A 27348-nucleotide genomic window follows, 5' to 3' on the forward strand; every position below is an offset into this window, starting at 1 on the left:
GCAGAGTCCAGTCTTCAGCTTTGACTCATGCTGGCCTAGATGATGTCTAGAAGTGTCAGGTGAGGGGTTGGCCCTTGAGAGCTCTGTTAACAGGTGAATGTGTTACTAGATAAGGCCACCAGCCTTTAGAGTATATGTATCAGTTTTCAAATCAGCAAAATAGGATTAATAGTACTACCTGCCTCATAAGGTTGTGTGGATGAAATTAATTATATGTAACAGTGTCAGGCTCATAGTTCTTAATAAATATTTGCCATTGTTACTGACTTTATTATTACTGTTAGTTAGCTATTGAGGCAAACTTATGGAGCCTAAGGATTTGGCTGAAGATATCAGAATCGGATCTGGAATAGGACTTGGCCTCAAGGAGGCAGGAGGCCACAGAGACCATTAACTGGAGCAGGCATCCAGAACTTCCGGGTTGTGCAAAGGCCAGGATGGGTTGTCAGGTCTGGGGTTGGTGTGCATGGGGCTGGACTGTGGCTCACCAAAATTCCCTCCCGTGCCCTCAGAGTTCTGCCAATGTATTTCCTTCTCATCTTGGGTTCCAGCCAGAAGGGGCAGGTTAAGGTGCCCATGCCAGGGACATCTGTATCCAGGCATCTCCACACTGGGCTCCCTCTTGTCTGGGCTCAGAGGAGCAGGCCCAGCTCTGGGGGGAGAGGTGATGTCAGAGAAGTGGACCTTTCATCCCATCTAGGACTTTACTTTTTCCCCACTCGAGGCCGCTCCCCTTCTCATTTTAGGGGCTGTGCTGGGAGAGGCCGCTGGTGGCTGCCAGTCAGGACTTGGGAGGGAGACAGCAGCCTCTGGGTCAGCTGAGGCTCAGATCTAGCTGGCGTTTGTGATAATGACCCTTCTTACACTAAGCATCTGTTTGCATTCTTTCATTTATGGAACAGTAAGACTTTGTGTGGGTGGGGGGGTCACCCAAACCCTTAACTCTGTCCACAATTGTGGATAATTCAGAGTTGTGTCTGCTGGACCAGTGGAAGGGGCAGTGGAAGCCAGGATGCTGGGGGCAGTGGGGTCCCTGAGAGAGAATTCATCACAGGGGCTGAACAGGTCTGCTCCTGTGGTCTGGCTGCTGCAACATGCTTGATGGCCCGAGGGCAGTGGTTCTTGAACAGGTGTGTGGCTCGTCCTCAAACCCTGCTAAACCCAATGACGTTATAGCCTGAGTGCCTACAGACAGAAAAAATCAAGAGTGTTGACTGAAAAAATCATTTTATTTATTCTCTAACCCTTTGCAGCCCAAGCAACACTTTGGTGGGACCCCTCCTACTGGCACCTGAGCATAACATGAATGAAGGGAACATTCTTCCAGCCTTGGAGGAGAATGCTGAGCTCTTAAAGCACAGTGCCTGCTATGAAGTAGGTGCTCAAACTTACTTGGTTAAAATAGTGATAAGATTTAAAAAAACCCACCTCATTCAGCAAAGTGTTTGTCATAGCAAATGTACAGAGCAGTTGAGAGAGTGGAAACCCAGACCTGTCCACAAGTGAGACACTCCTTGGAGCTCCCAGATGCGGCAGGGAGTTTGCAGAGGACTGAGATCCCGAGTGGCAGATAGCTGTTAAGAACTAGCAATATCTGGATATTGTTGGTGCCACTCACCCTCATAGGCTGGTGAAGAAGGGCCCTCTGAGTGTTTTCGGAATGAAGGAAAAGGGTGGCTTGCCAAGAGGAGAGTTGGAATCTAGGTGGGGGAAATGCAAATCATTTGGTAATGCTGATGGAAGCATTACATCTTTGTGATCCCCTTGTTTATGAACTCTTCCTTTCTCTTTCCTGCTAGGCTCGCTGATACACTAGCCTAAGTGTGTTCATGTGGCTCTTGATATCTGGTTCATTGGTCCCCCGGTGAGGGAGGATCACAGGCTATCCAGGGGCCAGCCTATGGGAATCATCTCTGATGGAGACTTGCAAGTCCAAATAGGCCAGAAAAGAGTTATTTCCCATCTTCCTTTCTCATCTTCTGGTATCCCAGTGCCCTCATCATCTTCTCCCTCTCCTTCTGCTCAGCAATATGATATCAAAGACTGTGAATTATTCATTCACAGTTGAGTGGAATGCATTTCAAAGTCAGGGCTGCTGGGAATCTCCTCTCAGAGGTGCCAAAGGTGAAGGCCCCACTGTTGGGTCCACCAGCTCTGTCCTGAACCTTCCCACTGCCGATTTCCTCCCTGACTTTTGCCTGATCAGATTTGCCTGCCGCACCGTACCCCAGAGGGAGCCTAGTATCAGTGTCACCACCTCCTGGTCATGTAGGAGTGGCTGTGGGCTCCAGGGCTGCTGTTGCCCAGGAACCCTGGCTGTTTCTTCCAGTGGGAGCAGGCAGTCTACACTTTTGAGAGGCGTGCCTAAGATGTGCCAAGCTTTGGACATGTAGTAGAGCTAACAGCTGCTACAACAAACTTGGGAGGGAGACAGTGTGTTCTGTGTGTCAGGCATTCTTCTTAGTATTTTATGTGTTATGTCTCTACCACAATAACTGTATGGGGCAGGTACTGTTTCTGTCTGATTTTATAGATGAGGAGAATGAAGCTCAGAGAGGATGGATGACTTTCCCAAGGCCACACAGCCTACTAGTAGTCAAGCTGCGATTTGAATTCAAGCAGTCTGATGCCCGAATCTGCACAGTGTACCACTCTTGTTAAAACATATGCTAATTCATGTGTCCTTACAATGACCCCACGTACAGATGAGGAAACTAAGGTCTTGAGAAGAAAAGTGACTCATTCCAGGTCATGTGGCTAATGAGTGACAGAGCCAAGATCTGAATCCAAGACCTTCTAATTCAGAATCCATGTTCTTTCTACCACCTTCCCTGAAACGGATGAATAAGCTGACATTCTAGACATCCCTTATGAGGGGAGGAATGGAAGAAACACTTGCAGACCCAGGGAGCTTCAATCTATGTACTGGTCTGTGGTGGGGGGTGGCAGGCAGCAGGGAGCCATGGCTGATGGACCCAGGCTCTTTGGAATTTGAAATGAATTTTAGTATATGGATCTGTGATATGGATTCAGTCTTAACACCACCACCATTTAAAGGTTCAGAAGAACTGACAAAGGAGAAAAACATAATACACTTTCTATCTGAGCTGTTGCTTACCATTAAGAGTTTATCTCTAAGTTGCAGAGTAATCATAACACATAACACCCATGTGTGGCTGATTCACTTTAAGTTTTATTTGATCACAGCATGAAAATATGTGTTATGTCTTAGGGTGCAGCTATATGGCTGCTTGCTTACAATTGAAAAAATAGAATTAGAGGACCAGTATGGCCCAGGAGCATCAGATAATGAGGTTGGTGCTTTAAGAGCCTGTTAATCAGCAGAGGCCATTTGTGTGGCCCCTTCCAGTGTGCGAAGCCACTCTCCGCATCATCTTAACAGCCATTGCAGCAACCGGGGACTCTCTTCCGATGGCGGCAGTGGTCAACAGTTTTGGCCATTTAAAGGATGGGGAGGAAGGGGAGCAGGATGGAGACAGTGTTTGGTTTATATAAAAACTGTGAATCTGTGAATGTGGGAGTAAGAGGGTATGTGTTTGATTTTTTAAGACAAATTAAAAAACCTAATCTTACGTTGTGCCTGAATTTGAATAATACTAATCTTATTTATGTTTATTTTGGGGGCGTGAAGGGGTGCTTACTATGTGCTAGGCACTGTGCCAAGTGTTTACAGAGCAACCTTATCAATTAGGGAAAATTATTAGCCTCATTTTACAGATGAGAAAAGAGGCTAGGAGAGGCAAAGTGTACTCTTAGTGAGAGAAAGAGCTTGGCAGTCCGATTCTGGAGCCTGTCTTTCTTGCTAGACTGCCGTGCAGCAGAGCCTCTCTCAGTGGCACCGACTTCCCCCCGCAAGAGCCCAGTGGGCAGTGGGAAGGAGGGGTCCTCTGACGGGGTGGGACCTGGCTATGGCGGCCTTGCTGTCCCACTTAGCTTCCCTGGGGCTTCCAGAGGGGAGCAAATGATGCTTGTCCCAGACCATGTGTCACGCAGTGTCTCTAAGACACACTCTCCTCATCACTAAAATGTCTTCCGGGTCTGTCTCATAGGGCTATTGTGGAAAACTCCTTGTCAGCTGTGAAGTGCTGTTGAGCTATGCATGGGTAGGAGGTAGCAGTGAGCAGGGCAGAGAGAAACCCTCCCAAGGAGAAATAGGCTGGGACAAGGTGGGGAGCAGGCAGCCTGAGACCTATGGCACAGGGGCCTTTGCACATGCTGTTCCCGTTTCAGAAATGGTCTCCCCTCTCCTCTTCCCATGACTGAGTCTTTTAAAACTTTCAGCTGTCAGCTTAAATGTCATCTTCTCAGAAGGACACTTTCCCCTCCCACCCTGGTGGACTAGCCTGAGCCCCTGCCTCTGTCGGCCCTGGGGGCTTTCGCTCATTTTTCTACTTCATCCCAAACTTGTCTACAAGACCCAGACCTATCTGTGTATGAATTATTCAGGCAGAAGCTGAGGGCCCATTTTGGGGATAAATATGCCAGCAAGAGGCGGAGCCAACATGGCGGCGTGAGTAGGACAGTGGGAATCTCCTCCCAAAAACATATATACTTTTGAAAATACAACAAACACAACTAGCCCTAAAAGAGAGACCAGAAGACGCAGGACAGTGGCCAGACTGCAGCTACACCAGCGAGAACCCAGCGCCTCGCGAAGGGGGTAAGATACAAGCCCCGGCCCTGCGGGACGCGAGCGCCCTTCCCCCCAGCTCCCGGCGGGAGAACAATAGGCAGAGCGGGAGGGAGACGGAGCCCAGGACTGCCGAACACCCAGCCCCAGCCATCCGGGCCAGAGCGCAGACACAGTATATGCCCAGGGGGCCCTGGATACTGGGAGAACAGGGGGTAGACCTCAGAGCGGGTGCTGAAGCTGATGCCCCTGTGACAAAGAAAAGCGGGGGCTTTTTTGAAAGTCTTAAAGGGACAGGGACTTAACAGCTTGACGGAAACAACCCAGGTCACAGTACAGCAGCTGGAAATTACAGGGAAAACCGGGTGCACTAACCCCCTGGGCAACAGCTCTGAGACCCCTCACGGAGGCAAACAGTCAAGCAGCCCCCCCATCCATCACCCCACCGGGCGCTGCGAAAGCAGAGAAGCAGCCTGAGACAAATTCCGCCCACAGAAAGGGAAATTTCTCCCTTCCGGCCAGGCAAGACACAAAGACCCACTCTACACGCAATTACCCAACACAAGCCACTAGGGGTCGCAGTTGCCCCAGTAAAGAAAGGCCAGTAGTAAGTGAAAATTTTGGCCCTCCCAGCTGACAGTCAATAGCACCTGTCAACATGAAAAGGCAAAAAAATATGATTCAGACAAGACTAACCCAGACAGCTTCGGCATCTGCTACATCTTCCCCTGAGAAGGAATCTGGGGAGATAGATTTAGCCAGTCTACCTGAAAAAGAATTCAAAACAAAAGTCATAACCATGCTGATGGACTTGCAGAGAAATATGCAAGAACTAAGGAAGGAGAATTCAGAAATAAAACAAGCTCTGGAAGGACTTCAAAACAGAATGGACGAGATGCAAGAGACCATTAATGGACTAGAAAACAGAGAACAGGAACGCAGAGAAGCTGATGCAGAGAGAGATAAAAGGATCTCCAGGAATGAAAGAATTTTAAGAGAGCTGAGTGATCAATATAAAAGAAATAATTTAAGAATCATAGGCATTCCAGAAGAAGTAGAGAGAGAAAAGGGGATAGAAAATGTCTTTGAAGAAATAATTGCTGAAAATTTCCCCAAACTAGGGGAAGAAATGGCCTCTCAGACCACAGAGGTACACAGAACTCCCATGACAAGGGATCCAAGGAGGGCAACACCAAGACACATAATAATTAAAATGGCAAAGATCAAAGACAAGGACAAAGTATTACAAGCAGCCAGAGAGAAAAAAAAGGTTACCTACAAAGGAAAACCCATCAGGCTATCATCAGACTTCTCAACAGAAACCCTACAGGCCAGAAGAGAATGGCATGATATACTTAATGCAATGAAACAGAAGGGCCTCGAACCAAGACTACTGTATCCAGCACGAATATCATTTAAATATGAAGGAGGGATTAAACAATTCCCAGACAAGCAAAAGTTGAGGGAATTTGCCTCCCACAAACCACCTCTACAGGGCATCCTACAGGGACTGCTCTAGATGGGAGCACTCCTAAAAAGAGCACACAACAAAACACCCAACATATGAAGAAGGGAGGAGGAGGAATAAGAAGGGAGAGAAATAAAGAATCATCAGATTGTGTTTATAATAGCTCAACAAGCGAGTTAAGTTAGACAGTAAGACAGTAAAGAAGCTAACCCTAAACCTTTGGTAACCACAAACTTAAAGCCTGCAATGGCAATAAATTCATACCTTTCAATAATCACCCTAAATGTAAATGGACTGAATGCACCAATCAAAAGACACAGAGTAATAGAATGGATAAAAAAGCAAGATCCATCCATATGCTGCTTACAAGAGACTCACCTCAAACCCAAAGACGCGCACAGACTTAAAGTCAAGGGATGGAAAAAGATATTTCAAGCAAACAACAGAGAGAAGAAAGCAGGTGTTGCAATTCTGGTATCAGACAAAACAGACTTCAAAATAAAGAAAGTAAAAAAAGACAAAGAAGGACATTACATAATGATAAAGGGCTCAGTCCATCAAGAGGATATAACCATTATAAATATATATGCACCCAATACAGGAGCACCAACATACCTGAAACAAATATTAACAGAACTAAAGGAGGAAATAGAATGCAATGCATTCATTCTAGGAGACTTCAACACACCACTCACTCCAAAGGACAGATCCACCAGACAGAAAATAAGTAAGGACACAGAGGCACTGAACAACACACTAGAACAGATGGACCTAATAGACATCTACAGAACTCTACATCCAAAAGCAACAGGATACACGTTCTTCTCAAGTGCACATGGAACATTCTCCAGAATAGACCACATACTAGGACACAAAAAGAGCCTCAGTAAATTCCAAAAGATTGAAATCCTACCAACCAACTTTTCAGACCACAAAGGCATTAAACTAGAAATAAACTGTTCAAAGAAAGCAAAAAGGCTCACAAACACATGGAGGCTAAACAACACGCTCCTAAATAATCAATGGATCAATGACCAAATCAAAATGGAGATCCAGCAATATATGGAAACAAATGACAACAACAACACTAAGCCCCAACTTCTGTGGGACGCAGCAAAAGCAGTCTTAAGAGGAAAGTATATAGCACTCCAAGCATATTTAAAAAAGGAAGAGCAATCCCAAATGAACGGTCTAATGTCACAACTATCAAAATTGGAAAAAGAAGAACAAATGAGGCCTAAGGTCAGCAGAAGGAGGGACATAATAAAGATCAGAGAAGAAATAAATAAAATTGAGAAGAATAAAACAATAGCAAAAATCAATGAAACCAAGAGCTGGTTCTTCGAGAAAATAAACAAAATAGATAAGCCTCTAGCCAGACTTATTAAGAGGAAAAGAGAGTCAACACAAATCAACAGTATCAGAAATGAGAAAGGAAAAATCACAACAGATCCCGCAGAAATACAAAGAATTATTAGAGACTACTATGAAAACCTATATGCTAACAAGCTGGGAAACCTAGGAGAAATGGACAACTTCCTAGAAAAATACAACCTTCCAAGACTGACCCAAAAAGAAACAGAAAATCTAAACAGACCAATTACCAGCAACGAAATTGAAGCGGTAATCAAAAAACTACCAAAGAACAAAACCCCCGGGCCAGATGGATTTACCTCGGAATTTTATCAGACATACAGGGAAGACATAATACCCATTCTCCTTAAAGTTTTCCAAGAAATAGAAGAGGAGGGGATACTCCCAAACTCATTCTATGAAGCTAACATCACCCTAATACCAAAACCAGGCAAAGACACCACCAAAAAAGAAAACTATAGACCAATATCCCTGATGAACGTAGACGCAAAAATACTCAACAAAATTTTAGCAAACCGAATTCAAAAATACATCAAAACCATCGTACACCATGACCAAGTGGGATTCATCCCAGGGATGCAAGGATGGCACAACATTCGAAAGTCCATCAATATCATCCACCACATCAACAAAAAGAAAGACAAAAACCACATGATCATCTCCATAGATGCTGAAAAAGCATTTGACAAAGTTCAACATCCATTCATGATAAAAACTCTCAGCAAAATGGGAATAGAGGGCAAGTACCTCAACATAATAAAGGCCATCTATGAAAAACCCACAGCCAACATTATATTGAATAGCGAGAAGCTGAAAGCATTTCCGCTGAGATCGGGAACTAGACAGGGATGCCCACTCTCCCCACTGTTATTTAACATTGTACTAGAGGTCCTAGCCACGGCAATCAGACAAAACAAAAAAATACAAGGAATCCAGATTGGCAAAGAAGAAGTCAAACTGTCACTATTTGCAGATGACATGATACTGTACATAAAAAACCCTAAAGACTCCACCCCAGAACTACTAGAACTGATATCGGAATACAGCAAAGTTGCAGGATACAAAATCAACACACAGAAATCTGTGGCTTTCCTATATACCAACAATGAACCAACAGAAAGAGAAATCAGGAAAACAACTCCATTCACAATTGCATCAAAAAAAATAAAATACCTAGGAATAAACCTAACCAAAGAAGTGAAAGACTTAAATTCTGAAAACTACAAGTCACTCTTAAAAGAAATTAAAGGGGACACTAACAGATGGAAACGCATCCCATGCTCATGGCTAGGAAGAATTAATATCGTCAAAATGGCCATCCTGCCCAAAGCAATATACAGATTTGATGCAATCCCTATGAAACTACCAGCAACATTCTTCAATGAACTGGATCAAATAATTCAAAAATTCATATGGAACCACCAAAGACCCCGAATAGCCAAAGCAATCCTGAGAAAGAAGAATAAAGTAGGGGGGATCTCACTCCCCAACTTCAAGCTCTATTATAAAGCCATAGTAATCAAGACAATTTGGTACTGGCACAAGAACAGAGCCACAGACCAATGGAACAGACTAGAGAATCCAGACATTAACTCAGACATATATGGTCAATTAATATTTGATAAAGGAGCCATGGACATACAATGGCGAAATGACAGTCTCTTCAACAGATGGTGCTGGCAAAACTGGACAGCTACATGTAGGAGAATGAAACTGGACCATCGTCTAACCCCATATACAAAAGTAAACTCAAAATGGATCAAAGACCTGAATGTAAGTCATGAAACCATTAAACTCTTGGAAGAAAACATAGGCACAAACCTCTTAGACATAAACATGAGTGACCTCTTCTTGAACATATCTCCCCGGGCAAGGAAAACAACAGCAAAAATGAACAAGTGGGACTATATTAAGCTGAAAAGCTTCTGTACAGCAAAAGACACCATCAATAGAACAAAAAGAAACCCTACAGTATGGGAGAATATCTTTGAAAATGACACATCCGATAAAGGCTTGACGTCCAGAATATATAAAGAGCTCACACGCCTCAACAAACAAAAAACAAATAACCCAATTAAAAAATGGGCAAAGGAACTGAACAGACGGTTCTCCAAAAAAGAAATACAGATGGCCAACAGACACATGAAAAGATGCTCCACATCGCTAATTATCAGAGAAATGCAAATTAAAACTACAATGAGGTATCACCTCACACCAGTAAGGATGGCTGCCATCCAAAAGACAAACAACAACAAATGTTGGCGAGGCTGTGGAGAAAGGGGAACCCTCCTACACTGCTGGTGGGAATGTAAACTTGTTCAACCATTGTGGAAAGCAGTATGGAGGTACATCAAAATGCTCAAAACAGACTTACCATTTGACCCAGGAATTGCACTCCTAGGAATTTACCCTAAGAATGCAGCAATCAAGTATGAGAAAGATCAGTGCACCCCTATGTTTATCGCAGCACTATTTACAATAGCCAAGAATTGGAAGCAACCTAAATGTCCATCGATAGATGAATGGATAAAGAAGATGTGGTACATATACACAATGGAATACTACTCAGCCATAAGAAAAGGGCAAATCCAACCATTTGCAGCAACATGGATGGAGCTGGAGGGTATTTTGCTCAGTGAAACAAGCCAAGCAGAGAAAGAGAAATACCAAATGATTTCACTCATCTGTGGAATATAAGAACAAAGGAAAAACTGAAGGAACAAAACAGCAGCAGAATCACAGAACTCAAGAATGGACTAACAGGTACCAAAGGGAAAGGGACTGGGGAGGATGGGTGGGTAGGGAGGGATAAGGGGGGGAGAAGTAGGGGGGTATTAAGATTAGCATCCATAGCGGGGTGGGAGAAAGGGGAGGGCTGTACAACACAGAGAAGACAAGTAGTGATTCTACAACAGGTTGCTACGCTGATGGACAGTGACTGTAAAGGAGTATATAGGGGGGACCTGGTATAGGGGAGAGCCTAGTAAACAAAGTATTCGTAAGTATTCGTCATGTAAGTGTAGATTAATGATTAAAAAAAAAAAAAAATGCAGTTCCTATGTGGTGACCTCTAATGAGTTCTACACAATAATATAAAGGACATATAAAAGTGTAGGCAAAGGGTCTGTTTGTGTTTATACAGAGGATCAAAGCCTAATTTGGCTACCCCGAAAATGAACTAAGAAACGATATGAAAGAGAACTTCCAACATCAGCACTCTCGGGAAGACTCATGCCAGAAGATGATCATCAAAAAACCCCAACAAAGATCCACGCACTGCTACAGCTGTAGATGCACTCATCCCACCAGTTCCTGGACTTGCCATGGGAATGAAGGAGATATCTAAGCTGGCCTGTGCATACAGTAAAACAACAAATTTGACTGGATCTATACTGTTGGAACTCAACCAATAATTAGGAGAAGTGCAAATTGTAGCGCTCCAAAATCTTACAACTACAGACTATTTACTGTTAAAAGAACATATGGGATGTGAACAGTGCCCAGGAATGGGTTGTTTTAATTTGTCTGATTTTTCTCAAACTATTCAAATTCAGTTAGATAATAACCATCATATCATTGATAAGTTTTCACAAATGCCTAGGGTGCCTAACTGGTTTTCTTGGTTTCACTGGAGATGGCTGGTAATTACAGGTATGCTTTGGTTATGTAACTATACTCCTATTATGTTAATGTGTGTGCGCAATTTAAGTAGTAGCTTAAAATATATACATGCTGAAGTTACTCTACAAGAAGATATGTCAAAGAAATAATCAATCTTCCCATGTTTTCTCCCGCCTGCTACTTCTATAGCTTTTCTTCTTCCTTCCTAATTACAACGAATTCTTAAATAGAATTCGTGCCTCATATCAAATTTACCGAGTATCATAACTCCTCCAAGTGGTAAAGATACCTCAAGACAAATGCTGGGCATAGAAGCCACAGGGCATAAATATGCAAAGAAATAAAAAGCTAACCATTTCAAACAATAAGGCTTCTCTCTCACTTACCAACTTAACATTTCCCTGTGTGGCCCCGGAAGATGACTGGTTAGCCAGAGACGGGTAAGATTCCTCAAGGGAGGAACAACCTAAGACAGGCACAGTCGCTGGGGGGTCATCAGGTGAGAAATTGGGGATCAACAGAGGTGAGGCTTAGAACCTCACCCCCCCTGTACTGAGAGAAATCTTCTGCATATGTGGATGTTTTATTGCCCTTGTCTAGCTTGGATTAACACATAGTCTACAGGCACACACCTGATCATCTACATTTGCTCTCTTACAACACTAAACTATGTTTTCTACCTTTATGTTGTATCTACCTACCACTTCAGCATCTTATTAAAAATAATAAAGAGAGAAATGTGGTATCCACATATAAATCAAGTATAAAAATCAAATGTGTATTCATATTTGAACTGACTGTTTATAGTTCATAATGCATGAGCAAAACCAAAAGTTTCTGTGATGACTGCCCTTGTACTGTTCACCATGTAACTTATTCACTATGTAAGAATTTGTTCTCCATGTAAGAACTTGTTCGTTATGCTTCAGAAGATTGGAGACTGACGAAAATTAGGCTTGGGGTGGATTAATGATTGTGCATTGAGCATTGACTCCCCTATACAGAATTTTATTGTTGTTAACAACCATTTGATCAATAAAAATGAGAGATGCCCTAACAACAACAACCAAGAAAAAGTACACACTTCCAATTGTAAAATAAATAAGCAACCGGGATGTAATGTATAGCATAAGGAATATAGTCAAAATATTGTAACAACTTGGTATGGTGATAGCTGGTACTTAGAATTATCATGTATATAAATGTTGAATCACTGTGTTGTACACCTGAAACTAATGTAATGTAATACTGTGTGTCAACTACCCTTCAATAAAAAATAATTATCTAAAAAAAAAAAAAAAAAAAAAAAAAAAAAAAAAAAAAAAAAAAAAAAAATATGCCAGCAAAAGCTGTTTGGCTGGAACACAGAGAGTGGGCTGGCATTCAATGTTAGGAAGTGATTTCCTGTGGTAATTAAATGCTCACACTCCTGTGTGTGTGTGTGTGTGTGTGTGTGTGTTGGGAGATGTATTTTATCAGTGTCCCCACCCAGGGTCTAACCCAGCCTGTGTTGCACCAGAATCCTGGGTCTAAACAGAGCCCCATCTCTCCCCTGACTTGGGGGAGGAAGGGTGTTGTCAACTGATGTTTTCAATTAAAAAAAAAAAAGAGTCATGGCCTCTGTGAGGTTTCATGAGAAATGGTGGCAGCAGCAGGGTTGAGGAGAGCTGATTATGTAGCTGTGTTTAAGCTCTCAGCTGGGGACAGATGGCTTCCATAAACCCACGGAGGGCCGAGCCCCCCACTGCGTTTGCTGGTGCAGATGCAGCTAGGGGCCATTTCTCAAGTTCACGGAGGAAGGGGGCAAGCAGGTGCTCAGGATGAGGGGCTGCCCATCGGGTGGGGGTTCCCGCAGGGTGGGGAATAGTTGTGTAGAGGGCCTTTTCTCTTCTGGAGCACACGCTCAGCCTCCACCCTCTCAGGGACCAGCCTGTGGGCGCCACTTCATTGACAAATTCTCACCTGGTCTCTGCTACAAACGTGTAGCAGAGCTGGTCCTCTTGTCTTTCTGCACTTGGGTTTTCAGTCTGTAAAAATTGGAGGAAGCTTTGGAAATGGATGGTGGTAATGGTTGCACACAATTAAAAATGGTTAAAATGGTAAATTTTGTTATGTGTATTTACCACACACACACACACACACACACACACACACACACACACAATTGTAAAAGAAAAGTCAGGTATATCTGAAGTTTCCTTTTAGCCTTAATGCCCTGTGGATTGGTGATCCTGGATTCCAGGAAATGCCGGGGCCTTATCCTTATTCCAGGAACAGGCTGTGTGATGTCTGCTGCATCCATCTCTCTCTCTGCTTCCACCTCCTTTGGGGATGGCAGAGTGTCTTCTCCAGACCTGGCCACTTGCTTTCCCTCACTGTTTTCTGTGAGTTTCCTGGCATGCTCCTGATGTTTCTCCCTTCTCCAGAGGCTGGATGCCCCCCTCCTCCCTTCGGTAATCCCACAAGCACTCTTTTCAGCCTATGGTGGCTTCTCCTGGGAGCTGAGGGGCTCTGCTTGCCTGTTCACTGAGCCATTGAAAACTTCATGGATAATTCAGGAACACAAACCAAACAGGAGGCTGGAAGCTCTGGATTTATGAAGAAAGATGAGTCAAACTTGGCAATTTATGAGCAGCTCAGAATAGCAGCACAGTGAGGGTAGGGGAAGGCTGGAGGACTGGTCTGAAGGGCTGGGGGCACAGTTGGGGGAGTCAGAGGTGGAACAGGGACTGGAGAGAGTGTAGGGGGTCCACACCTTAGCACCAGACTAATAGCTTTGTGAGATGTCTATGCCCTGGGCAAACAGGGCAAGTGGAGTCCAGTAAGGGTTAGGAACTTCTCAGGCATCAGAGGAAGTAGTCAGTTCACTAATCCTAATTCCTTCTCCCTGTGGCCTGGGCCTTGGCTGGGTATCAAGGAGAAGGGAGGTGGGGGGGCCATATGTTCCAGGCTTGGGGGTCACTAGGTCAGAATTAAAAGGCTCTGCTGGCCTGAGAGAGAAGGAGAAAGAACCCCAGTTGTCCAAGAGGCTTCTTTTTGAGGCTCTTTCAGTCTTCCAAGGGGCATCCTCAATCAGAGGTGGTGGGAGACTTCACAAAAATCCAACTCTAGGAGTCCAGAGGGACATCTCCAAAGCCATCCTCAAGGTTAAAGCTCCAGAAATGTATGGGCCCCAGGAGAGGTGGGGTGGGGATCTGACTGGTTTTGTTACCATGGCTCATCAGTAGCTGCTGGTCCTTGCCACTTTCCTAGCATGGTTCCTTCTGGATAGCCCCACCTGCTGTCCAGCTTCCTTTGCTTGGGATGGGCACCAAGAAGTGCGTTTGTAGGTATGTGGGTTAATAGAAATGTCTTTGTCTGAGGATCAGGGGTGGAGAGACCAGGGATGAGCCCCATGTAGACACTGCTTGTCAGGGTGACATGGAACAAATCATATCACTTCATAGGGTTCAGTTTGCTCATCTGAAAATGGGAATAGCAGTCACTTCTATCAGCTCTTTTCATAACTTACGAAGTTGTAGTAGGTGTGATATAAAATTTTGAATGAATTTGTGCTTGGTATCCTCTAAAGTGTTATGTCAAGATTCTTCTCTTAATTTTCCATGGAAATCTACCCTAGTCACCCCTCTTTCCAGGGCTTTAGATTCTTCGTGTCTGAAATGAAGAGATTAGACCAAGTCAACTCTTGATCCCCTTCCAGCCTGACCAATATCTGACCCTATGGCTATTTAGGTATCTCAGTTCCTGATCAATACGTTCCTAGTTGAGGGTGGGGTTTCCAGGGTCTAAGGCTTGGAGGAGGCAGGACTTAGCTCAAACAGCCATTTAACAAAATGATTTCTAGGTAGGGGCCCTTGCTGCTTTCTCTTTATCTCTTCTAGGGCCCTACAAAATGTGATGGATGTGTGCATTTGAATGACTTAGATGGGTGGGCCTGTCCCTTAGAATGTATCAAACATTTACTTAGAATTTAGGTCACTCAATGAAAAACATCCCCATTTTGAGGACTGAAGGAGATACAATGTTCAGGGGCTTAAAGACTCCCAAGGTAGGGGTGAAGATATACTGTTGACTTGGGAATCATTATTTAGAGTCAACAAATAGTGGGCTCATAGTACATACCAAATGCTGTTTCAGGCACTTTCATATTCATTATTAATTTGGTTCCATAATAACCATGGGAGGAAGGTGGTGTTATTATCCTTTGGCAGATGAGGATGAGGGAACTAAGGCTGAAAGAAGTGAATTAACTGTCCAAGATCACACAGTTGGGAGTGGTGGAGCTGGAACAAAAACTAGGCCTACCTGACCTCAGAGTCAGAGCTTTCCCTGCAAAGTGTTTCTCATCCCAGGCCCACTTTTTTTTTTTGTTTGTTTGTTTTGTTTTTTTTTTAGATAATTATTTTTTATTGAAGGGTAGTTGACACACAGTATTACATTACATTAGTTTCAGGTGTACAACACAGTGATTCAACATTTATATACATGATAATTCTAAGTACCAGCTATCACCATACCAAGTTGTTACAATATTTTGACTATATTCCTTATGCTATACATTACATCCCGGTTGCTTATTTATTTTACAATTGGAAGTGTGTACTTTTTCTTGGTTGTTGTTGTTAGGGCATCTCTCATATTTATTGATCAAATGGTTGTTAACAACAATAAAATTCTGTATAGAGGGGTCAATGCTCAATGCACAATCATTAGTCCACCCCAAGCCTAATTTTCATCAGTCTCCAATCTTCTGAAGCATAACGAACAAGTTCTTACATGGAGAACAAATTCTTACATAGTGAATAAGTTACATGGTGAACAGTACAAGGGCAGTCATCACAGAAACTTTTGGTTTTGCTCATGCATTATGAACTATAAACAGTCAGTTCAAATATGAATACACATTTGATTTTTATCCAGGCCCACTTTTGTGTCCATTAAAGTCACAATGTCATTTTACTATTGGTCTCCACTGATATCTGTTTGAGTGTGGTCACATTTTCCTATTTCTTTATATGTCTAGTAATTTAGGATTATGTCTTGGACATTGTAAATTATATATTGGAGAGACTCTCTGGATTCTATTATATTCCTCTAAAGAGTGTTGCTTTTTTGCTTTTAATTTGGCTGAACTCAAGCTTCAAACTCTGTCTCCCATCTGGTGAGCAGCAGCTGAAATCTCAGTTGAGATCTTTCACTCTTACCTGGACTTTTTGGAGTCGTCTCTGTGCATGTATGTTGAAAGATCAGCCAGAGGTTTGGGCAGAGATTATGCATAGAAGTTGGGGCTTAATCTCTGTGGCTCTTTCCTTTCTGGGGTTTCTGCCATCCTGTTCCAGCTGCTGTCTTCATCCACATTTTCTCAGATTCTTTAAGCTCAGATTCTTTTTTTAAGATTCTTAAGGAATTATGATTTCAGAATTCCTATAGATTTATCTATCCTGTGTGCCACTGACTGTGGCCTGCCCTCAGGGGAAATGCTTTAAAGACATGAAATACATGCATTGTTGTTCTTTCAAGTGTCAAATCCCTTCCAATTTCTGTCTTTTTTTTTTCTCTTTCTTAACCAATACCTTTAGGTGGTTTAAAAATATTTTATGCAGAATATATACTTGTTATCTGTGGGAGGACAGGTCTGATAGGGGCCCCTTGACCATTTTGAAGGCCTTGTTCTACTTTTGAACATGCAGTTCCTCCAATAGCTCTTACCAGGTAGGTTCTGTTCTTAAACCTATATCAAGCCTAGCAGAGTCTCTAAAAATCTGGTTTTCAGTTCATAATACCAAGACAGTGATGTTGCAGTCAGCTCTAGGAAATGTGCAACTGTGTCCAGGACAACATTCTGGGTGGCTTTGCCTCACATGTGGGTCCCCTTCAGTATCGCCGTTCTTGGGAAGGAGCGCCTCTAGACTGCAAGGGGTGTCCAGCCTCAGTCACCCTTCCAGGTGCCGTGACACAGGGAGGTGGCGGGGGGGGGGGCAGGCTTTGTCCTTCTCTTAAGTATACTTTTGGCAAAGTCTCCATTGGAAGAAGAAGGTTCAGGAAGAAGGAGGCAGACTCCTCAACTTGCCAATGTCATCCAAGTGTATGTCTCTTTAAACTCTGCCTTAGGGAGGTCATCAGGTGGCCACCACCTGTTCAGGTTTCCCCAGACACTTTCTAGTGCTGCAGGTGTGTGTCAAGGGCTGGAGAAAATTGGCTCTTCCCCTAAGTTCCTTTTCTCCTTCATTGGTTATATCAGAAAGGCCAGAGCATGATGGCAAAATCCGTGTGCTTTTAAAAATGTTTCTGCTTTGTAGAGGAGTTGTTTTTCTCCTTTTCTTCTTAAAAAAATCTCTAGCGTGTCAAAGAGATGAAGCCAGAAGAGAAATGTCCCTTTGATGGCTGAGAATTATTGTTTTCAAGGCTTTATTTAAGCCGCTCTTAACAAAACTCAAACATCTGGCTTGTGGTGCCTGTGTGCCAACATTCAGCCTGAAGGGAATGTGTGAAGACGGCAGGCTCCCAGGCTGCAGGGGGGGAAGGCAAAACCTGCTGTGACTTGCTTGGCTGCTGTGGCTTCCACAGCCACTGTCTGCACTGTACCTGGTCCATGGGATGGGGCAGAGGAAGAAAACCACTTTCTTAAGCATGGCTTTATCCTAGAGTCGTTTTGCTAAGGTAAATGTATCCATGTCCATCTCTCAGCACCTGAAACCAGAAGAGAACAGCACTTGAGCATAAGGCAAGCTTGGCTGTGGGGAAAGGGAGGGAGGGTTCATTTATCTAATACATATTCTGTGCCAATATATTTCATTCATGTTACAAGGTCAATTCTTGTAACAGCTCCATCAGGTAGGTATTGATATCCTTTCATTCCAGATAAGAAAACTTGCTCAGGTTTGTGTAGTTGGCAAGAGTCAGGAGTCAGTTGCAACGCTGGTGCCTCTAGAGTCTGGGTTTCTTCTGTTATCTCTGGCTGCTTCTCAAATGAGCCCTGAAACCTGGTTCTCAGAGCAACATGCTATCATCCTCTTCTGAAATGGAGAGGACTGTTCTCCGACTTGGGTCGGGGTGGAGGGGATGAGGGGGAAGAGAGAGGAGAGGGGTTGGGCTCTCACTGCAGGTGACTTCTCTGATGATGCAAGGGCAACATATACTGTCCTGGTTGCAATTCAGGCCTTGCCCGCCAAGAGCTGTGTGCAAGTTACTTAACTTCTCAGAGCCTTAGACTTCTTAGGTAGGGATAAGACTACCCACTGGAAGGGTGCCAACTAGAAATACATGTAAAAAGCCCATGGCTGTGAGTCTGGCACAGAAGAGGTGCTCAGCAGTGTTGATTTCTCTTCTCTCAAGCTGTGAGAGGTATGAGCCCAGCCCTAGAGCTGGGAGTTGAGACGCAGAGAGCCCTAGGAAAGCAAGGGAGACTGGGATAGAGGCAGATGCCTTGAGGTGCTCCAGCTTCATTAGCTGATTGTTCAGAGGAGGCCAGTGTCCAACCTGGGTGAGAGGGCGAGAGGCTCAATGTGGGGCTGAACACAGGCGTCTCTTATCTGGTAGGCTCTAGAACTTGGAGGTCTTTCTGCTGGAAAGGCCCCTCAGAAACCATCACACCCAGCTTTCACACTTTACAGGCAGGGAAACTAAGGCCAGAGAAGGAAAGGGTTTTGGCTAAGGCTCCACAGCAGCCACAAGGCTGGGGTGGTGCTTGGCTTTAGCTCTTCAGCTGTGATCCAGGGCTGAGTGGGGGAAGATGAGTGTAAAGTGACATGGTCTGAGGGCACCAGGGCTGTAGCCCCCTTGGAAACTGGTGGCTCTTGAGCCCAGCAACCTTTACCTGACGCCAGTGGGGGTTGGGGTGGTGGTGGTGGTGGTGGTGATGGTAGAGAATGCTGGAGTGCCTCCCACTCCTGCCAATGGACCTCTGGTCTGTCTGTGAACATCTGTTTGCCTGCTCTCTGATCACTGAGGGGGCAGAATCACACCCGGGGTTTCAGCACAGCCAGGCAGTTAGGATGCCCAAGATCTTGAACTCTTGACACCACTTCTAAATGTACTCAGGAAAGCTTTCTCCTCTATTCTTGAGCCTCAGTGTTTCCAGCTGTAAGGTGGGGTTAAGACCTGCCTTGGAGGACAGGAGTGATGGAGAAATCCCTAAATGATATGTTGGAGGCCCTGGAAGTTAAAACAGATAAATATAGGGCCACCCTGTCATGAGTTGGTCATTTGATCTTTTTCTCCCCACTCTCCTTACCTTCCCTGCCCTCCTTTCTTCTTCCCTTTCTCCTTTCATCATATTTGCTCAGCACCCGAGAGGCCCGGTGAAGTGACAAAAGGCAGGGCTGGGAGGTAGGAGCGGGCAGTGGAGTTGTGCAGGTAAGGGTGAATATGTTCAGAGAATTCCTTGAGACATCCTGCAATATAATGACGACCAAATATGTATTTCCCAAGTATAATTGGTCTTCATCCACAGTTTCTGAAACTGCACAGTCTGAAAAGTGAAATGGATGTCTTGTCATGTCAATGAGAGACTTCCAGACCCCACCCCAGGGCAGGGGCTGGAGGCTGGATCGGCCAGCGGCCAATAATTTTGTCAATCATGACTATGTGATGAAGCCCTCACAACACCCCTGAGACGAGCTTATCACTCTTTTGGATCCTGCTCCTTTGTCGGGGAGAGCTTCCGTGCCTGGGGAACCAGAGGCATCCAGGCCACGGAGCGGGCCCCAACTCCAGGAGGATAGAAGCTCCTTTATTTATTTGGGACCCTGCCCTATGTCTCTTTTCATCTGGTTGTTAACTTGTATCCTTTACGGTATCCTTTATTAAACTGGTAATCATAAGTGTTCTCCTGAGTTCTGTGAGCCTCTCTAGCAAATTAATCAAACCTGGAGGGGAGGTCATTGGAACTGTCAGCCTGTAGCCAGTTGGTCAGAAGCCCAGGTAACAGCCTGGGGCTTGTGACTGGGGTCTGGAGTTGGGGGTGGAGGGCAGTCTGTAGGACAGAGCCCTTACCCTGGGGCATCTGGGGCTGTCTCTGGGCAGTTAGTGTTACCCTGCTGGTGGTTTGAGAATTGCTTGGTGTTGTGTGTGTGGGAAGATCCCCTGACCCCCAACACACACACATTGGAATCAGGCCCAGGAACCTGAAGGGAGTTGTACTATTACTACTGTGTATACTATTGTATAGAAAAATACTCTCCCAATAGCTGGGGGAGTGTGGATAAAATGAGAGTTCCTGTGGCCAGGATTCTCACCTGGTCCTGGTTGACTAGCTCACTGCACACCTGTGGGCAATACATGGCTGTTGACTCTATTAAAAGAGCTCCGCCCAGTGCTCTGGGCACCACACGGTGGCAGGGCTGCAAGGCTGCAGGAGAGCAGAGCAGGGGCTGGAGTGGTGGCAGCACCGAGGACAGAGGCCTGGAGGACGGCTGTGTGGGACAGCTGTGAGGACAGAGGGGCCCAGAGGCAGAGACTGGCTTGCTGCATACAGACTCGCTCTGAGTGAGTGGGATTCTAGTGACTGACCTGCCACCTGGGATTAAGTTGGGTATAACCCTTTCACCCCAAAGAATGTTTTGCTGTCAATTTCTTTGGTCACACTGAATCCATAACGAAGTTGCCCAGGGCTGAAACCCATTGGCAAGAGAGGGAGGCATTGGAAAGAACAAAAGAAAATTGCAGGAAAGATAAAGGTGGCCAGCAGATCAGAGCCAAGCCCCAGGAGAGGTTGGAAGAGGGGAGTTTAGGGGTCTTAACTGTGCTGAGAACCAGGCTGAGCCTGGAGAGACCCCAGTCATAGATGGGGAATTCTGTATCCCTTCCCATCAAAAAAAGACACCCAGGGGTCCTTTCGTCCAGATTTACCCTAAGGAGCCCAGGTAACAGTGGCTTCTCTAGGTCCTGCTGGTTGAGATCCTCTGTAGCGGCTGCATCATCTGTGCTCTTAGCCTGGGGGAGGGGTCCTTCCTGTTGACCTTTGGCAGGAAGCATTTTTATGGCCTAGATTCCACAGCAGCCTGTCCCAGTGGTTTTCCCCAGTGCCTGGTCCACTTGGCCCTTGGCTCTCTGTTCCCACCAGTGGGTTGATTGGGGAACTGTCTCTCCCGAAGGACTCTGAGGCCTCAAAGACAAGGACTGTGATGTTCACCTGTGGAGCCTACCCGAGGCTGATCCAAACCAAGGCTGAGGTGGTGTGGAAGAGTGGAAAGAGTAAGGACGTTCAAGTCGGTCAGATTTGTGTTAGAATTCAAGTTCTGTCCATTTCAAGCTGTGTGACTGTCATAGGTTAGGTTCCCCTACAAGTAGATTCTGTAACTTTGTGGGTGGGAGGTTCACAGTGGTGCGTGCTCACGAAAAGAATCTGTAAGGGAGGGAGAGAAGCAAGTTGGGATAGAGGGGAAGTTGAGTCAGGTGCAGCTGCAGCATCGGCCTCAGCTGATCCCACGGGAGCCCTGGGGCTTGAGTGGCCCTTGAAAGTTTTCCCACAGTGAGGGAAGGGAGCTGGACCTTTGTACTTGCACTGGCCAGTCCCGGATGTGGGCTTCCCAGGGAAGGGGTATAAGCTTTGGCAAGGTGGCTTTTGGCTGAGGGCCGTGCCTGAAGTGGGTCTCAGCTGTGAGCCTCAATAGTCAACAGTTTGGGCAGCTGGGGGAGTGAGTGCCTCAGCATTGAGGGGGCACCTGGGCAGCACACCACAGCATCCACCACAATGACCTTGAGTAAGCCATCTAAGTTAACTGAGCCTCAGTTGCCACGGTTGTGAAATGGAGACAATTGATTTATCCATTCAGCGTCTCTTTCAGCTGTTGGGAAATAGGGTGGCAAACAAGACAGACAGAGTCCCACCTTCAGGGAGCTTACATTCTAGCTGGAAAGAGCTCTGAGGGGGCTGTGTGCCATGGAGAAACCTCAGACAGTGAGGAGATAGGCACTGCTGAGTGGGGCTGATCTCTGTGTCCTGCAAGAATGCACCACGAGGCCGTCTAGGTCAAGGTTCCCCAGCCTCAGCACTCCTGGCACTTAAAATGGGAGAGTTCCTTGTTGTGGAGGCTGTGCTGTGCTTTGTAGGGTGTTTAGAAGCATCCTTGGCCTCTACCTACTAGATGCCAGAAGGACCCTCTCTCAATTAGAACAACCAAAAACGTCTCCAGAGGGTGTCAAATGTACCTTATGGGGCAAAATTGTTCTCTGCTTGAGAACTACTGGTCTAGAGGAAGAGAATTCCAGGCAGAGGGACGAGGAGGAGGAGCAAAGGCCCTGAGGGGAGGGCATGCTCAGTACAGTCAATGTGGTCAGTGTGGGTGCAGTGAGCAGTGGGGAGAGAGGGAGTGGAGGGGAACAGAGAGGTGGCAGATCATGTAGGGCCTTGTAGGTCACTGTCAGGATTTTGGCTTTGACTCCAAGTGGAAAGGAAGCCTTGGGAGGTTTTTCACAGAGCAATGATATGATCTGGCTTATATTTAAAAGGATTACTCTGGCTGCTTCTTCACAATGGTGATGGAAGATTAAAGACAAGGCTTCTGATACACAACAAGCACTCAATAAATGGGCCTGTCATCCTCAAGAGCAGGTGGAGTGTGCCCTTTGTTTGCATTTGAGGTCATTGTACAGCTTGGCAGTCGTCCCATCCTAGTTGTGTTTTTGTGACTCAGGCCTCGATGAGGACCCAAGAATGTTAAGAGCTGGAAGGGCCTTTCGGAGAGTGGAGCCCTAACCACTATTGAGAGAAAAAAACTCAGCCTAGGAACGTGAAACAGCCTGGACAAGCCACCCCTTTCAGCAGCAGCAGTGCTAGGGTTAATATCTGAACTGCTCTTCGGGAAGGGAAGTCTTTGATGATGACCTAATTTGTACTGCTTTATGTGAGTTTTTTTTTAAATTAAAAAGATCAAATTCAAAGACAAGAATGTGCTCAAGGCTGGAAGGCTTTTGCAAAAATAAGGGATTTGACTGGAAAATTAGTTGTAAAATAATAATAATTAAAAGATGGGTTTGGACCCATCTTCTTAAGGAAGGAGGCCAGGTTGCCAGGTCAGCACCCGAAAGGAGCTCCTCTGTGAAGCTGTGGAGCCACCATTTTGTCTCAGCGGAACAGGCAGAAGGAATGGTCACTGCGAGACCCACTTGTGGCCACCTTTGTGTTCTTGGGCTGGGATATTTCTCTACTGGGCGAGCCCCATTTTCTCAGATGGGAAGTGGAGGCAGAGATGACCTTGGATTTGACTGTGCTGACTGACGATGTTCACTGTGGTGTAAACAGAGACTGAGTACAGGTCCCAGGGATCTGGGCTCTATCAGGTCACCACTGTCTGGTTCTGTCACCTTGGCCAAGTCATGGATTGTACTGGCACCTCCATATCCTCATCTGTAGACCTGAGATGGTAGTTTCTCTCCTTTCCCAGGGTGATCTAAAGAGAAAAACACTTCACCTTCCAGATTCTCAGCTCAGTGCTCTTTGCATTGAATAGATGCCCGATACACATTTGTTGAAGGAATGAATATCTATAGAGAAAAAGATATGATGTGTGGGGGAAGAGAAAGTGGATCATGAAGGACTTTGTAAGAGTCTCTTAATGCTGTTGGGTGAGCTCCTGGTCTCTGGTGAGTTGTTGGGACCTAGATTGAGAGGTTCCTTTTACCCATCCCCCTGCCACAGTCTGCACTGTACAGAAACTTCCCAGCAGGTACTTTCTCTTCTACTTTGTGACCCCTTGGAGCAGACTTGTTGAATGGTGGTTCAGATATTAACATCTGGGACAGGATAGCACCATTTTTTTTGCCAGGGCCTGTTACTGTGGCTATTCCTGACTCCCATGCCCAGGAGTAGGAGTAAGCTTGGAGTCTGCACGCCTGGGTGTGAGTCTTGGCTCTGTCAGTTGTTATTATGTGTCCTTGGGTTAAAAAGCTGCTTAAAATTTGCCTCAGTTTTTCATATGTAAAATGGGGTTATTACAAGCAACAAAAGAAAAAAATGGATAAATTGGACTATCAAAATTAAAATCCTTGTGCTTCAGAGGGACGCTATCAAGAAACTTAAAGGACACCTACAGAATGGAATGAAATATTTTCAAATCATATATCTGATAGAAGACTTGTATTTAGGATATATAAAGAACTCTTAGAGCTCAATAATAAAAAGATAAATAACTCAATTAAAAATGGGCAAAAGATCTGAATAGACATTTCTCCAAAGAAGATATACAAATGGCCAATTAGCACATGAAAAGATGTTCAACATCATTAGCTCTTAGGAAAATGCAAATCCCACAATGAGGTACTACTTCACACCAGTAGGATGATTAAGATAATAAGAGAAGACAGATAATAACAACTACTGGTAAGGATGTGAAGAAATTGGAACCCTTTGACATTGATGGTGGAAGTGGCACAGCCACTGTGGAAAACAGTTTGTCAGTTCCTTAAAAAGTTAGACATGAGTTACTGTATGACTCTGCAGTTCCATTCCTGCATATATAAACAAGAGAAATGAAAACATTTGGCCACACAAAAACTTGTACACCCATGTTCACAGCAGCATTAGTCATAACACCCAAAAAGGGAAACCAAGTAAATGACCATCAAGTGATGAATGGATAAGCGAAAGGTGATACAGCCACACAATGAAATACTATTCAGCAACAAAAAGGAATGAAGTACAACATGGATCAATCTTGAAAATGTTAAAGAAGCTAGTCACAAAAAAGCACATATTTTATGATTCCATTTGTAAGAAATGTCCAGAATAGGCAAATGTATGGAGACAGAAAGTAACTAAGTAGTTGTCTAGAGCTGAGGGATGGTAGGGTTAGGGCAATGGTAACTAAAGGGTATGAGCATTTTTTTTGGTGGGGGTGGTGATAAAAATACTCTAAAATTGATTGTGGTGATGATTGCACAACTCTGAGAATATACTAAAAACCTCTGAATTGTGTACTTTAATGGGTGAATCATTTAATATGTGAATTATATCTCAACATAGCTGTTACCAAAGGAAAATGGGGTTATTAATAGGTCTCCCTCTCAGTTTTGTTGTGAGGATTGGTGAGATAAAGCACAACATCTAGTATATAGTGAGCTCCTAGTATATGCTAATTCTTTTTCTATTAACATTATCACTGGGCTATTGGAGATCATAGGCAATAGGGGCAAAGTAGTTAGCACAGTTCCTGACGCATCATGCGTGGCCACAATGTTAGTGCCCACCCCGTTCTTTGTACAGGCAAATGTGAGAGATATGGGAGACTCCCACTGAATCTAGACTGTCAGCTCACTCCTTGGAAAGGATTTTTACAGCTGCAGTTGGGAGACTTACTGTGGGAAGCAGCCAGGGGACTTGGTTTGGGCCTCGTTACAGGGTTCCTTGAAACTACAGACCTCTATGTTTCACTGGAGAAACTCAATGGGGGCATGTGCGGTTCTAGCACAGTCTGTCAACCTGTCCCTTCTTTGCCTCCCCTTATCCCCCTTCCTTGCTCAGCAATTTTGTCCTCTGTTCTGGGATTGCTCAGTAAGGAGCTGAATTATTGTTTTTTTTAATGGGTCCCCCTGAGCATTTTCAATTTGAATCCTTCCCTCTAGCCTAAGGCTCTCCCCTCAACTTCTCTTTGTAGTGCAGATTAGTTGCTTGGAAGGATATTTTAAATTATTTTGCTCCCAGGGGGCATGGAGAAGACTAGGCTGAGCTGGGATTTGTGGAGGCAGGCTTTGGTGCAAAGGTGCTAGTTTTAGCGGTTTTCATTCTATCCCCCATCTCTGGTCCAAGACAGAGCCCTGGCATTCACTCTCCTTCCCTTGCAGCCTCTCTCCCCACTATCCCATGCATCATTTCCAAATGGTAGGTGTGCCTGAGGTGGGAGGGAGTTATGCAGCTAAGGGGGAATGGCCCTATGTGGATTCCTTTATTTCCCCGCAGTAAGGTCTAATACAGAGAGAGAGTTACAGGGTCGTCGTTTCACACGGGGCATGAGAGAGAGAGAGAGAGACAGAAGAGAGAGATCGGGGGATGGGGGTGCTCTGCATCCAATGACTGTTCACTGTGCGGAGGGATGTCTCAGGGCTTAGTCCCTTCCTCAGAGCAGGAAAACTTTGAAGGGCCATCTCAGCTCCATAACTCCCTGTGGGATCTGCTGAGGCCTTTGCTGTGCCTATGTCACAGTTCCCATGACTGGGAAGGACTGGGATCCCCAGACCTGTGATTGGAGCATCTGAGTCAGTGCACTTGGATATCATGAATCTCCATACCCGCCTGGTCCCTGTGGGCCTGCTCTTCCTTGGTAAAGGCCGGCACCCTCCCTTGCTCTGCTCTTGCTGGAAGATGATGTAGAAGTAGAAGCCCCTGTCTTAGGCAACAGACACTGCCCAATAACCAGAGTTCAGTGGATGCATAACCTGGCTGGGGAAGTGCTGGGCCTGCTGTAATAGGAAAGGGACTATATACCCCAGTTGTTGCAGGACCCAGACAACACATTCCAGCAGGAGCGAGTGTGTGGGCTCAGGACTGGGTCCCTTAGTGAAGCAGGATAAGAGGCACTCATTGCCTTAGCGGCTGGTAGCTCTCAGCTGAGCTCCCCCAGGTTTACCTCAGCTGCAGAGCTACTTAGATCTCCCCAGGGAGCCTACATTCAACAACTGGCAATGGGGTGGGGGGGATAACTCTCCTGCCCCTCTCCTCCTGGTGGGACGGTGCTCAAGGGCCACGCCAAGGGTGCCTTTGGGATGCACTGAAGCCTTTGCTGCAACTGCATCGCGATTCATCTCCTTCCTCTGTCCGGTTTTGCTGCCTTCACTCTCTCCTCAGAGTTGAATCCTGGGGGCCCTTCCGTGGATTCCCTGCATGTAAACTTCTGTTTCAAAGTTCATCTCCCCAGGGAGTCTGAATTTAGAAAATGAGAAAAAAGAAGACATGGAAAGCAAGAATAATGGAAGAAAGGAGATGGAGTCCCCAAAGCTATGGGCCCCTCTCTGGAAGGCCAACCGAAGGACTTCTGTGCAGAAGCCTTGCAGGGAGCGAGATGACACACCAAGGGACATCAAAGGGCAGCTCCCCATTAACAAGTGGAAAGAGGGTGGCACTGTGGGACAAGAACAATGGGAAAACAAGTAGAATACTTAGAAATAAAAAATATTATTGTTGAAATCAAATTCAGTACAAAGATTGGGAGGTAGAGTTGAAAATTCTCAGAACATAAAACAATATCTGAGTAATAGGAGTTCCAAAACAGAAAATAGAGGGGTGAAGATTATCAAGAAA

At 45.2% G+C, this 27348-nt stretch overlaps 1 long non-coding RNA gene across 1 annotated transcript in view; it reads left to right on the forward strand.

Annotated features, from left to right (window-relative positions):
• The first annotated feature begins 1037 nt into the window (after positions 1–1037).
• Positions 1038–27348, forward strand: part of LOC118914678 (uncharacterized) — a 47505-nt gene continuing 21194 nt past the window's right edge. Inside the window, exon 1 of the long non-coding RNA XR_008997254.1 lies at positions 1038–1374. This is a non-coding gene — a long non-coding RNA (uncharacterized LOC118914678). The remainder of the gene's footprint in view (positions 1375–27348) is intronic.

This window comes from Manis pentadactyla, chromosome 4 (genome assembly GCF_030020395.1).
Source record: "Manis pentadactyla isolate mManPen7 chromosome 4, mManPen7.hap1, whole genome shotgun sequence".
In the NCBI taxonomy this organism is placed as follows: Eukaryota; Metazoa; Chordata; class Mammalia; order Pholidota; family Manidae; genus Manis; species Manis pentadactyla.